Source organism: Streptopelia decaocto (assembly GCF_964273445.1).
Source record: "Streptopelia decaocto genome assembly, chromosome: 4".
Taxonomy (NCBI): Eukaryota; Metazoa; Chordata; class Aves; order Columbiformes; family Columbidae; genus Streptopelia; species Streptopelia decaocto.
Genome location: NC_138658.1, coordinates 68,555,103 through 68,567,741, shown reverse-complemented (window position 1 = coordinate 68,567,741; position 12,639 = coordinate 68,555,103).

Below are 12,639 nucleotides of genomic sequence, written 5' to 3'. Positions count from 1 at the left end.
GTCATGTCGCCAACCTCAGCAAACTTCTGAGAAATACATTCCTGCAGAGCTATATAATGCAAATGGAACCGGACTCTGCCAGAGCAGCACCTTCCAAATTTACCTGCACATCTCCATAACAACTGCAGGGTGTTTTTTGCTTTTGCCACAAGGCAACAATGATACCTGTCATGTCAATGGCTTTGCTCTAGCTCTTCTGACAGAGCACAAGACATTCAAAGTGCTGTTAACCCCAGGGTGATCCCTATGTATTTATTCCTGCACCAGCCAACCGGTGGGATTGCAGAAGAGGGATCTTACGTGCTTGGGCAGAGGCAAATAGAACTGAAACTGGCTTTCATGTGTGTTGTGTGAGGACTGCTGTGAGAAAAGGATTTTCCTGATGGTTTGAGAGCCTTGTGCTCCTTCAGGTGCCGCATTGGAAAGAAGAGACACTTTAGCATGAAGCAGTGAGGTGCTGTCCATGCTCTTAGTGCAGCTTGCAAACCCCTTGCTGCTGTTCCAGTCTGGAGCTGGTTTGTCCTGCGGTGCTGCTGGGACTGCCTGGAAGTTCATAGGCTGCTCCTCCTTGGTGCGCAAATGCTGTGAGCCTTGCTAGAGGAGTCAGCCTGATGCTGATTTGGTCCGTATCTGTCCTTAGTCTTACAAAGAAACCTGGATTCTTCAGGATCCATGAGTGCAGATAGCGGGAAAGGGCCCTGCCCGCCTCTCCAAATCCCTCTGCTCCTTTCCTTGTACAGAGGCTTCCCTGTGTGTGGAAATGGGTCATGTCCACAGTTCTCTCCAGCCCTCTGAGAGTGTCAGCCTTGCAGGGACTGTGCCCCGTTTGCCTTGTCTGTAGACTGGACGGATTTAGCGAAATGCATCATGAGATGTGGTAGAGTGAAGTGGTGGAATGGGGTGGCGATCCCTTTCTCAAAGGGCAGCGTGCTCAATATGATGGGGACTGGCAAAAGTGTATTATTGCTGTTACTTCAGACGAGCAATGCTGAGTAATTTGAATACATGTGTGCCATTTATGGTTCTTGATTTCAAATCTGCGTGAGAGACATACTTCATTTTCTCAGCATGTGCATCACTATTTTGAAAGTAATATGATGTTGTTTGATTCTTGCAGAAGATAAGATGGGAAGACATGTGCATGTAGCAACTTGTATGGAAGCAAACTGGGAAATACCTGCACTGTGTGTGTTTGATGCAAATACATGATCTTGGCTGGTGATGATCCAAAGTGTGGCTTAACATGCAGAAGCCATCTTGCCACTGGTATGGGGCATAGCATTCAAAGAGGCTGTTTTTCCATATATTCCCTCCTTCACTGAAGCAGAGAAAAACAGGCAGCAATGGTGTGGAGGCTTGTAGTGCTGGGGCTTGTAGCAAAAGGCCTTGAGAACAGGCCTCCTTCACACACCTTTCATCCCTGAAAGTCAAGCTGGCAGATTGCGCTGCTTCCCAGGCCGCGTGATGCAGCATCCAGGTGTTGGATGGATCACACAAATCTGACATAGCTTAAACACTGTATGGAGACACAGCCAATCTTTGGTTCATGTCCCTATTTTTTTACACTAGGAGCCAGAGAACTTTAAAGCTTCCTGGTGTTGGAAAGTCTCTACAAATATTAAGAATGAACCATCTAAAGACCCTGGATTCAGAGCTTTTCCTACAGCCGCAAGGCGTTGAAGGTGGGGTATTGTTTGTTTTGTTAAGGTATCCAAGATAATGAAAGTACTGCTTTGTATTCTCTGGATTTCTGTGTGTGTAGCCTGAGGCACATAGCACATGCCCTGGCACATGGTTTTGGGCATATAACTCCTCCTTTCAGCATACCCTTCATAAGAGGCTGCTAGTGAGGCTACTGAAAGAGGAAACACATTAGTGAAATCATGTACATATTGTCTGACCATTGAGCAAATACGCCCCTGAACTATGCTCTTAAAGATATTTTATCACCAAAAGACACCCAGGAGCATGCTAACACAGCAGCAGACTGGGTAACTGAGAGGTGAGGGTGCAGGAGCAAACCAGCTTAATAATGGAATAAATCAACAAATCTTTATAAGGAGATTGCTTATCATAGTGTCTGAGCTGCTGCTAGTAGCATAGAGTAACAGAAATGAACTTCTGGCATTCGCTCTGGTATATTTTCCCCAAGAAAAGCTTGGATTACTTTACTTGCCACATGTCTGCTGTTGCTTTTTGTTTGAAATCTGTGTGTTGCACTGTATTTGGGAGAAGTGGAAGCTGAAAATTTGCCGTATGCTTGAAAATTATTAGCCTGTGTATACTGAGAGGATTGTCAACATTTATCACTGGCACTCTTCTAGCATTGCCATTTAAAATTCTAAAAGCTGATGTCAAACCTCAATAAACTTCTGTGGGGAGGTCAGAATACATGCGGTGACATCCTGCCTTGTGCATATCCTTCCATAAATGATGCCAGACTCCCTTAGCACACCTCTGTGAAGAACATCTCTACTTGGTTGCGCTCAACTTTCACATTAATCTGTGAGTCATGTTAATGGTTAGCTGCATATCTCATGTCACGCTGATTTACATGCAGCAGTCAGGCTATTTAATGTCTATTTAATGAACCAGGTGCATCACTTCCTAGATGCTTACTGAGGAAATGAGGTGCGATGTGGCTGTAGGACATGGTCTTTGATTTCTTACAGTTTGCATTGTTCTGAGCTTTGTTTTCAGTTGTATTTGTGCAGCAAAACACAGTGAGTATTGAAGTCTCTGAGCCAATGCAGGAAAAGCAGAAGCTGTAACACGGCGGTTCGAGCCATCTGGGCTCGGTGCTCAGGACTGTCACGTTTCTTGTTCTGGAGGTCCCCAGTTCAGCCCTTGATGTGTCAGCCAGGAAAGTGGCTGTCACAGCTGTACTCGTGACTTTCTGAAATGTTCTCACCACCAAAAGAAATTAGATTGAATCTGGACTTAACCATGTCAGTGGCACTATGGGAAAATGTCATGGAACATTTTGGTATGGGTAAGGACGGAGTCTGAAACTGAGACTTCATCATTGACTCTTGAATATTTACAGGACACTGTTTGTGTGGCTTTCCCGTTCATGTGACGCTGCAAACCGAGAGGAGCGATTCCCCGTGCTGTGCATGACTCTGCAGTTGTGTGATGGCTTTGCTGCATGAGGCAGCTGGGGTTGTAGAAATAGCTCTGCTTACTCACATACAGCTGATGATTGCAGAAAAACACCGCTCGGGGGTGAGGCTGGAACACCTTGTGCTTCTTTCCCATTACCAACAGCAAACGGAAAGCAAGGTGTAAAAACATGGGGGGAGTACTTGCATTTTCTTTTCAGCATTTTGTTTTTTCTTATTCCTTTTTGTGGGATCAGGTATTTCTTACAGTATGGAGGTCCAGCCATTTCTTACTCCTGTGCTGTTTGCTAGGGTGGTCTGTCCCATGTTTCTGTAATTCAGGATCTTTGTAAGGACAGTTTTTAGTCCCTTTGATCTGTCCATCTCAGTCACCTTCCAGATCCACTAACATGCCTGCCGGTGTCATTGCAACGTACAGAACATCCCATTGCCTCAGTGTGTCATTGCCATGTAAATGCAGCTTTTCTCTGAAAGTTAATTACAAGGCTTTTAAAAGAATCTTTTTCATATAAACATTCCACAGTAAAAATGTGTTTCCATGGTATTATAAAATTTTGTATAGGAATAGAAATTATATTACAATCATAGGAGCTGGTTATGTATTGTTCTAGTTAGACACACGCACGGTGTATAATGTACAGTCTTTGCAAATATAGTAAAACACTGATCACAGAATCACAGAATCGATTGGGTTGGAAAAGACCTCGGAGATCATCGAGTCCAACTCCAGTCCGTTTACTAGATCATGGCACTAAGTGCCATGTCCAATCTCAGTTTAAAAACCTCCAGGGACGGTGAGTCCACCACCTCCCTGGGCAGCCATTCCAATGCCTGACCACTCTCTCTGGAAAGAATTTCTTTCTAATATCCAGCCTAAATTTCCCCTGGCAGAGTTTAAGCCCATGCCCCCTTGTCCTATTGCTAACTGCCTGGGAGAAGAGACCAATCCCCACCTGGCTAGAACTTCCCTTCAGATAGTTCTAGAGAGTGATGAGGTCACCTCTAAGCCTCCTCTTCTCCAGACTAAACAAGCCCAGCTCCCTCAGCCTCTCCCCATACGTCTTATGTTCAAGTCCCTTCACCAGTCGTGTTGCTCTTCTCTGGACCCGCTCCAGCACTTCAATCTCTTTCCTGAACTGAGGGGCCAGAACTGAACACAATACTCCAGGTGTGGCCTCACCAATGCAGAGTACAGGGGAAGGATCACTGCCCTTGTCCTGCTGACCACGCTATTTTTGACACAGGACAGGATACCACTGGCCTTCTTGGACACCTGGGCACACTGATGGCTCATGTTGAGCTTCCTGTCAATTAATACCCCCAGGTCCCTTTCTGCCTGACTGACGTAACATACTGGAGAAATCTAGATTATAAAGTGCATCAATCTGTGTGTTCAGTTGAGTCCCTCATTCTGTTCCAGAGTACTAATGATTTTTTTTAGTTACTCTGAAGCCATAAATAGATACTTAGTTCTTGAGCTTGGGCTGTCAGGTTTATTTCATCGCAACCCAACCTAAGTCAGTATATTTCAATCTGTCGATAACTATCGAGTCCCGTTTGAAACAGTTTTCATTCCAAAAGATTACCGATTGCACCCATTTACTTCAGAAATCCTGTGAGTCACTGCATTGAAGAGAAACTGAAAGCGCCCTGCTAGTATTTTTTAATCAATTTCTACAGTAGTACCCAGATAGTTCACTAACGGGTCAGGGCTCCACAGGCTCTTCATGTGTCACTGAGGCACCAGAGATCAAGGTTCTGACTCCACACAGCTGGAAGTCACGATAAAAAGATCACGTTGCATGAGTTCCAAGGTCACTTTCTGGTTACGTTTCTCCATTTAAAAAAAAAAAAGAACATAGCAAGAAGGATGGGAAGATTACTGTAGGGGTGTTAGCAGGAAAATGACCAGTGAAAAACCTCCAAGGTAGATTAGTCACAAGAAAGCAAGCCTGTGGGTTTATGTACTTTCAGTCAACAGGATTTCATTATTTACAGGAGCATTTCCGTAGTGGTTCATGGTGGAGAAAAGTTTTCAGTGGGCTTCAAGAAACGAAACCAGCAAATTCTGGTAATCTGTATATTTTTATTGGGCTAATATCCTTCTCAAAACATAAGTTATTTCCATCTTTATTACATCTTAATACAGCTGTATCAAAGAGGTCCAAATCATATTTTACAGTAAGATTTGTAAACATTTCCCCATTAGCAATTGTTCCTTTTCTCTGTCTCACTTTTGTACTTTTTGTGATCTAAATAGGGGGGTGTGACATGTTTGATTTTCAGTAAAGTAAAAGGAAGTACATACAGTGAGTTTACCAAGTTTGTCACCCCTGGCTAATAAATTAACTTGCCTCATCTTTGTAGAAGCCACACTTTCCCAATAATCTTCTAATTCAATATTGAAAAGAAGAAAAATCCCTATAGCCCAATTAATAGATGTGTTCAGTGGAGCCCTTTATAAAATGTTGAATAAAGCAAAACATCCACTTACCAGGAAACCGCTGTAGATTTCATTTAACATTTCTCGAACTTTAACTAAACATTCTAGAATGTTTATCTGGCTCAGTAGAAATACACTGCAAATTGCTGTTTCTTAGTAATAATAATGTTACTGAGCACTCTTCAGCTGCTTTTCACAGGTAAGAATGTATTCTTATTCTCCTTTTAGTGATAGGAAGCCTTGGATGAAGAAGAATTAAGGGACAATTAAAAAATATAAGCAGAGAAAAACAGGTATGTTAAAACATATCAGATGCCAAATAGATACATTTAATCTAGATATAAATGGGGGGGAGGGTGTCAGAAAGAACAGAGTGAGACAAACTGAAATCTGTTGCAAAGACACACAGTTCTGTTTCGTATTGATGTCCTGACAGCGTCATTCGTTTTTCCATACTATTTCTACATGTTTTTCTCTAGAAAGAATCAAAAACGCAAAGCCAATAAGCGCTTTCACATTGAGAAGAGAATGTGCTCTTTCACGAGTTTCGTCTGTGTCATCGTTTTCCCATAATGTATGTTACATTTTACATGCTGCCTCTCAGTTTCCTTCTTTGCTACCAGTAAAAGCTGCCGTGTTTTTAGTAATGCTATTTACTGTAGCCAATGTAGGAAAATACCTCCAATTTTGTTCTAGAGAAGGAGGCAAATTCTATACCAGAAATTCAGTTCTTCCTCTCACAGATTTCTTCTCATGTAATTTCAAATAGGCCTAACCTCTGCTTCAGAACCAGCTAACTTAAACTTACCATGGGAAAGCCATTGAAACGAAATTTATCATTCATCTGAGTTTATACTCACAGCCTGAATCTGATGTCCTTTCCCACAATCACTCAGGTTTCTGTTTCTGTCCTGAACTCTTTCATTTTTAGCTCTCAGCCACTTCCTTTCTATTATTATGATCGTACCAATCCTGTTGGTGTACAGTCACATTTAATGTTGATTTATTTTAAAAAGAATGAAAAAAAATTCCATCTGACTGCTCAGAAGTCAAACATCATGGAAGAAGCTGAGAAGTGATGCTTTTAAAAAAATCTCAGCTGCTATTCAGCAGTTTCAGTAAAATACTGAACATGGTTCAGAGAAGCAGGACTTGATCATTGCCGGCCGATGGCCATCTTCATTTGTAAATGGCATCTCTGAGATTGTTCATAGAATATCCTTTACAATAATATTGAAGAGATTAATCACATAGTTTCCATATTTTTATCAGTTTTCTTGCTTTCCTTGTTTGTAACTGGCATCTTAGGAGTGGATAGCAGCAGAGGGAAACAGTGAAAATTTTGACTCTTCTACTCCCTTTTCACAGCATTTTTCTGTTCTTTGATGTTGGAAACCCAGCAACATTACATCACACATTTCTTTCCCGATCTATAGAGAAGTTCTGTTTTTTCTCCAGGTTTCCAGGTATCCAAATTCAGTGAGTTTAGTTTTCTGGCTCCTACTTCTGGTGAGAAAAGCATCCCCAGCAAGAACATAGCTATTGTGTAGATTTTGCTCAAACTCTCACAATTTAACCCTGCCAGGAGGATCACATCACCAAGCCAACCCCGTCCTTCAGCTGGTGTTGGTGATCCAGCAATCACATAGCCCAGAGCTGTCAAGTGCTGCGTCTGGCCTGTTGAAGGACTAGTGGACCCACCACTCCTGGCAGTGGACAAGCCTCGCGGGTGACATTGCTTCTGCCTGTATGTCCAGGAGCAGCAGCAGTTCTGGTGGTACCTCTGCAGTCAGCGTGTCCTGCAGTGGGACATCCAGGACAGCCCGCTGGCCTACCTGCCTGTGACAAACAGCTGGCCCTGTCTGTATCCCGGGTGGTGATACTGCTAACCGGGATCATCAGCTTATGGTTGCATAGTGGGCACGTGTGTCTGGACATGCAGATTTGTGTGTATTTTGAATTTTGCTTTATTTGCTTTTCCCACACATTCGTCAGAACTGAGATAGCAAAGACATTATCATTTTCCCTGACTTACAGAGCACTTGTTATCAGCATCATCCCTGCTCTGTGTGTGCTGCAGTGTGGTTTTCTGGGGCTGACTCTGGCACTCATCGATCCTCACAAGATAAGAATTCCTACCCAGTTAGCAAAGTCCCTTGACTGAAGTGCCCATGCTCTGAAGTTTTCATTTGAATCAGATACACATTTTTGCTCTAAATCTACAGTGCATCCAAGGTTCATTGTCATGAAAACAACCATAGCTGTGATGACATGCTCTTGAAAATCAGTAACTTCACCTGGCTGTGGAAGGCAGTGGTGGCTTTGGACAGGCTTAAATTTGAGGTTGTTAATCATTACTATGTTTGGTTTCTTAATCATTAGAATATTTTGTGAGGCACAGCTCTGCGCTGTGACTTCACATCATCTTTCTGTTGTCCTTCCCCGTGGGGTGGGTGCTTCCCCTTGTGCTGGGTTGTCCTGGGAAGGATTCTTGAGAAGCACGTGGGGAGTTTCACATACCCTGTTATGTAAATGTAACGTAACATGCACGGTCTGTGTGTAGGTCACATCAGTCATCGGGGTGATTTCTAGTTGTGATTGCACTGACTTGAAACTGCTTATAAGAGTATCAGATGATGGGCGTGAATGTGTGTCATGTCACTATCGAAACAATTCTCTCTGCTGTCATTAGTTGTGAGCTTCTAGTTCACATAACCTGTTTCCTCAAGAGCTCTGCAGCTGGAAAGTCTGATTTGTTTGTCAGAAGAATTAGGTAGATGGAGCGCAATAATTTGGATTGAAATTGCTTTGCATCAGTTTGGTTTCTTTTTTACTGATTTAAAAATAAAAGTAAAGCTTTTTCATTAAAAGCAAAATGCTTAACATAAAATTAAAAAGTAAGTTGGAAGGTTTCACAGAAATCACAGTGCAGATTCGCTAGCCCATTTTAAAAAAGCCTCCTTTCATTAATTTAGGCTGTTTTATGGTCCTCAGGCTACTATAAGCCCTGTGCTTTGAGTCATGTATGCCAAGTTTTGATATTTTCTAGTTTTTTAACATATTTGCCATATGTCTTTCAGGTTAGATAGCTTGAACTTTGAAGTTCACTGATTTGATATCATATTAGTCCTCTGGTTTACTATCCCCTTCCATTCCCTCAATCCTTCCCCATTTAATCTACTATTTTATCAGCTGAATCTTACCTTCTCTTGTACGGTCTTGGGGCATAATGGAAATTAGATCTGAGACTCCTCTTCAAACCTTTGCCCTACTGTAAAACAACATAAAGTCAACACTGTTAATTAATGGAAAGAACTGATTTAATCATTGTCTTTGCTGAAAAAAAAACCAGTTTCTCCTGTTCAACAATTTTCCTCTTTGCAGTCCAGCAGGGATTTTGCCTGATGAAAAAAGCTGAACAACGTGACTCATGAAATTACATACAGGCTTCAATTTGTGTATTAGTGGCCTATTTGAAAACAGTTTATGCTGTTCACAAGCATAAAATTGAAGTTTTCTATAAGCTTTTTGCAAGATTATAAGGCCTTGGTATAATATTTGTGCTGTTATTGTTTAGACAGATGAAATTATATTTCAGTTAACCTTGAATAAAGAAAAGGGCAAATAAAAGCAGAGGAGGATTTCAAATTAGAAGCTAAACTATTGCTATTCAGCATTAAATATACTTTTGCAGAAAAATATTCTCTAGATTCTCGTTTCTACTTAAACTGCCCATTAGTTTAAACTAATAGCTGCAGAATGCTCTAGAATAACTGTATTTTAGATAAAAAGTTCTCCATTTTTTTCCCACACTTGTGCAGAAGGTTACTGGGGAAAAAATGCCAAGCTGGTGAACTAGAAGTTACCATGTAAACATATACCTAATAATATATGTGTAAATATACATATATGTATACACACCACAGTAGCGTTGACCATGTTCTTTTCCTATTCTTGTGTCCCAGTATGATACTTTGGGAAAAGTAATAAATACAGTATTTGGAAGAACAGAACGCATATAAAATCAACACAGAAAAAAATGGTAAGTCCAGTATTTCCCATGTTTCTAATCTGTTCTGTTGTCTAAGGCCTTATTTGATAAATAACCAATGTTCTTTTCTTTCCTTCTCTTTGCCAGAGTCCCACACTCTCCTGGGACCTGACTGCAATTTAAAAAATGTGTAATAATAGCATAATAATAAACAAATAGCACTTGCTTATCTGTCTTGGAAGGGGCATCTGAGCACCTCTGGCTTCAGCCCATCTGCTGCAGGAGGGGCAGGGAGGTGACACAGAGCGGGGGGACCTGCAGGTCCCTCAGACCTCCCCTCTTCTGTCCCACCTGTGTGGAAAGCTCAGAATAAATTACCTCATCCACTTTCTTCCCACCATTTTTTAATTTATTTATTATGAACCCGCTTAGGTCCATAACTGACCCCTCTGTCTTCTGGCTTGCAAACTTTGCTGGGGGTTGTAATCTGTAGAATTTTGCTGTTTCAGAGGTGTTTTGCACTGGCAAAATGCAAGGGGGGAGGGGAGGGGAGGGGAGGGGAGGGGAGGGGAGGGGAGGGAAGGGAAGGGAAGGGAAGGGAAGGGAAGGGAAGGGAAGGGAAGGGAAGGGAAGGGAAGGGAAGGGAAGGGAAGGGAAGGGAAGGGAAGGGAAGGGAAGGGAAGGGAAGGGAAGGGAAGGGAAGGGAAGGGAAGGGAAGGGAAGGGAAGGGAAGGGAAGGGAAGGGAAGGGAAGGGAAGGGAAGGGAAGGGTCTCCCCACAGCACAGCATGGCAGGGCAAGAGGAGAGAAGCAAGAGGTGCACCTGCAGCCTTGTGTTTCATGTGCCATGGGCTGGGACACAGCCCTGGGATCCACCTGAGGTGCTGGCAGCTGCCCGAGTGTTTTGACTGGGGTGCAGCCCTGTCCCAGGGTGGCACAGCCCCCTGGCCGCCCCACTGCTCGGCCATACCTCAGCAGCACATCAGAAGTCAGCAGCTGCATTGTGTCCGTGCACAGTGGTGTTAAAGAAAGCGAAATCTGATTCGTGCCATTTAGCCAGAGCTTACACAGCAGAGCTGCTGCTTCCCAGCATGGGAGCAGCAAAGGCCTTTACCTGTGGGATATTACGTGCCTCATTCCTTCCAAAAAACTATAGCCACATCTCGACCAGCATATTCACGCTGCTTTGCATAAGCATTGCATGAGATGCTGGGGAGGGCTAGGGACATGGATCTGAGGGCTAAAAGCTGAACTGATCAGGGTTTGGGTTTTTAATATATACAAAGAGCGTATCTAGGGAAGGAGGGAGCTGCGTTCCCACGGCTTCCCACTGCGCAAGTGCCATGTCCTCATTTAGCTCATTTCGCAATGTAAGGATTTAAAGGTGATACCCGTATTTGTTTGGCCGTTCTGGCTGACTCATGCTAAATTAGAAAAAAAGGAGTTCCCAGGCAGCGGAGGTTTTGCAGGGACCCTCATTGCCCTCCGGTGTGGAGCCAGGAGCAGGCGGCAGAGCCCGGGGCCTGTGTGGGAGGGGAATAAAACATATGGAAATAAAAGTTACTAAACATGCACCACTCCCTCTCTGTGCTTCTTTAGTGTTTATCCCCAATAATTTCTTGTAATAAGCCTTTTTTATCAGTATCATTAATTTACTAGCTGTTTAGAAGGGCTGTCTTTTTTGCTTGGATGGTAGCCTGCACTGTAATGTCTAAATATTTACAGTATTCTTGCTGAAATAGTAACAAATGAAACAGTAATGACATCAATGTCAAGAATAGGATCCTTTGCAGGGGAGACAGCTGAGATCAGCTATGTTTGAAATTCCTGTTCTCCTCTTGCCTCCATTAGGAATGTTTTGCAAATACAGCTTTGCCAGCACATGGATGACAGTCCAGGTAGAAGCAATTGATGGTCATAAAAGGAGACAAAAAATGCTTTAGGTGACACAATGTTACCTGAATTTCTGAAATAAATTTTAGCACCTTTACCACTGATTTAGCAGTACTTTTATACCACTATATCTACACCAGCCCTGGGGCTGATGTCAGCACAAATCGCAGGCCCAAATTTAGGCAAGGTTTAAATGGTTGCTCTGTTTGGACTGCACTGGCTGTGAGTTTACATCACATTCTCTCCTGAGAACACAGGTTGGCAGCGTGGCCATACGTGCATCACCCACTAGGGATGGAGACTTTGGCTCGATGTGCAGCAAATGCCTGATTTGTACCAAAATGTGGGATGTGAGCACTCTCCAGCCACAGTGCCTCCCAGTCCACAGCTGATTTCAGCTTCTCTACAGTGAGATTACTGTAGCCTTTTTATTTTTTAATTGCTTCTTTTCAGGTTTTATTTTGTGTGATAAAGGAATAGTCTCATTTTCACTGGATTTTCCTGTGGCATCGCTGCCTTCTGACTCCAAGTTTCACGTGACCATGGACAGTCCTGCTCCTCAGGTGTGGCTGTGCCGTGTGTTCCATCTGAGAGGAGCTCAGTCCCTGCTCCTGCATGGACAGAGATTGTGCTTCTCAGCAGTGGAGCCCTCAGGATAAGATACTCAATTACTCACAACTCTGTATTGTTGTTGCTGGGTAACGATGACCTGCTATCATACTATACTGATGAATGATGCTGATGACCTGCTAGATGAGGCAGAGCCAAATTTTTGGTAATGGTAGGGCATGCAGCACCAGGAGTTTGTCCCACCAATATATGTGCCACCCAAAAGCTGCTCATGCATTTTGTCCTAGAACAAGGGGAAATGCGACTGCATTTAGAGGCCCTTTTGACAGGAAATCTTCATCTGCCCATGAGTGTTGGAAGGCCCTCAGTTCTCACATTTTCAGTGCAGATTACCTACAGTGCAGGAAACCTGGAAAAAAGATGTTTCATGTTTTACTCTGCTGAGAAGAATTGCTTGTCTGTAGAGCTTTGAATTCCTCCTTGAGATGCTGATCGATCACCGTCAAAGACTCTTACCTGAGATCTAGAATCTTTTTGTTGCCTCTCTCAGTCTTCAGAATATTTACTTTTATGTTACCATTAAGCCAACTCATAGCAAAAAAATTCCAGTTCCTCATGAGT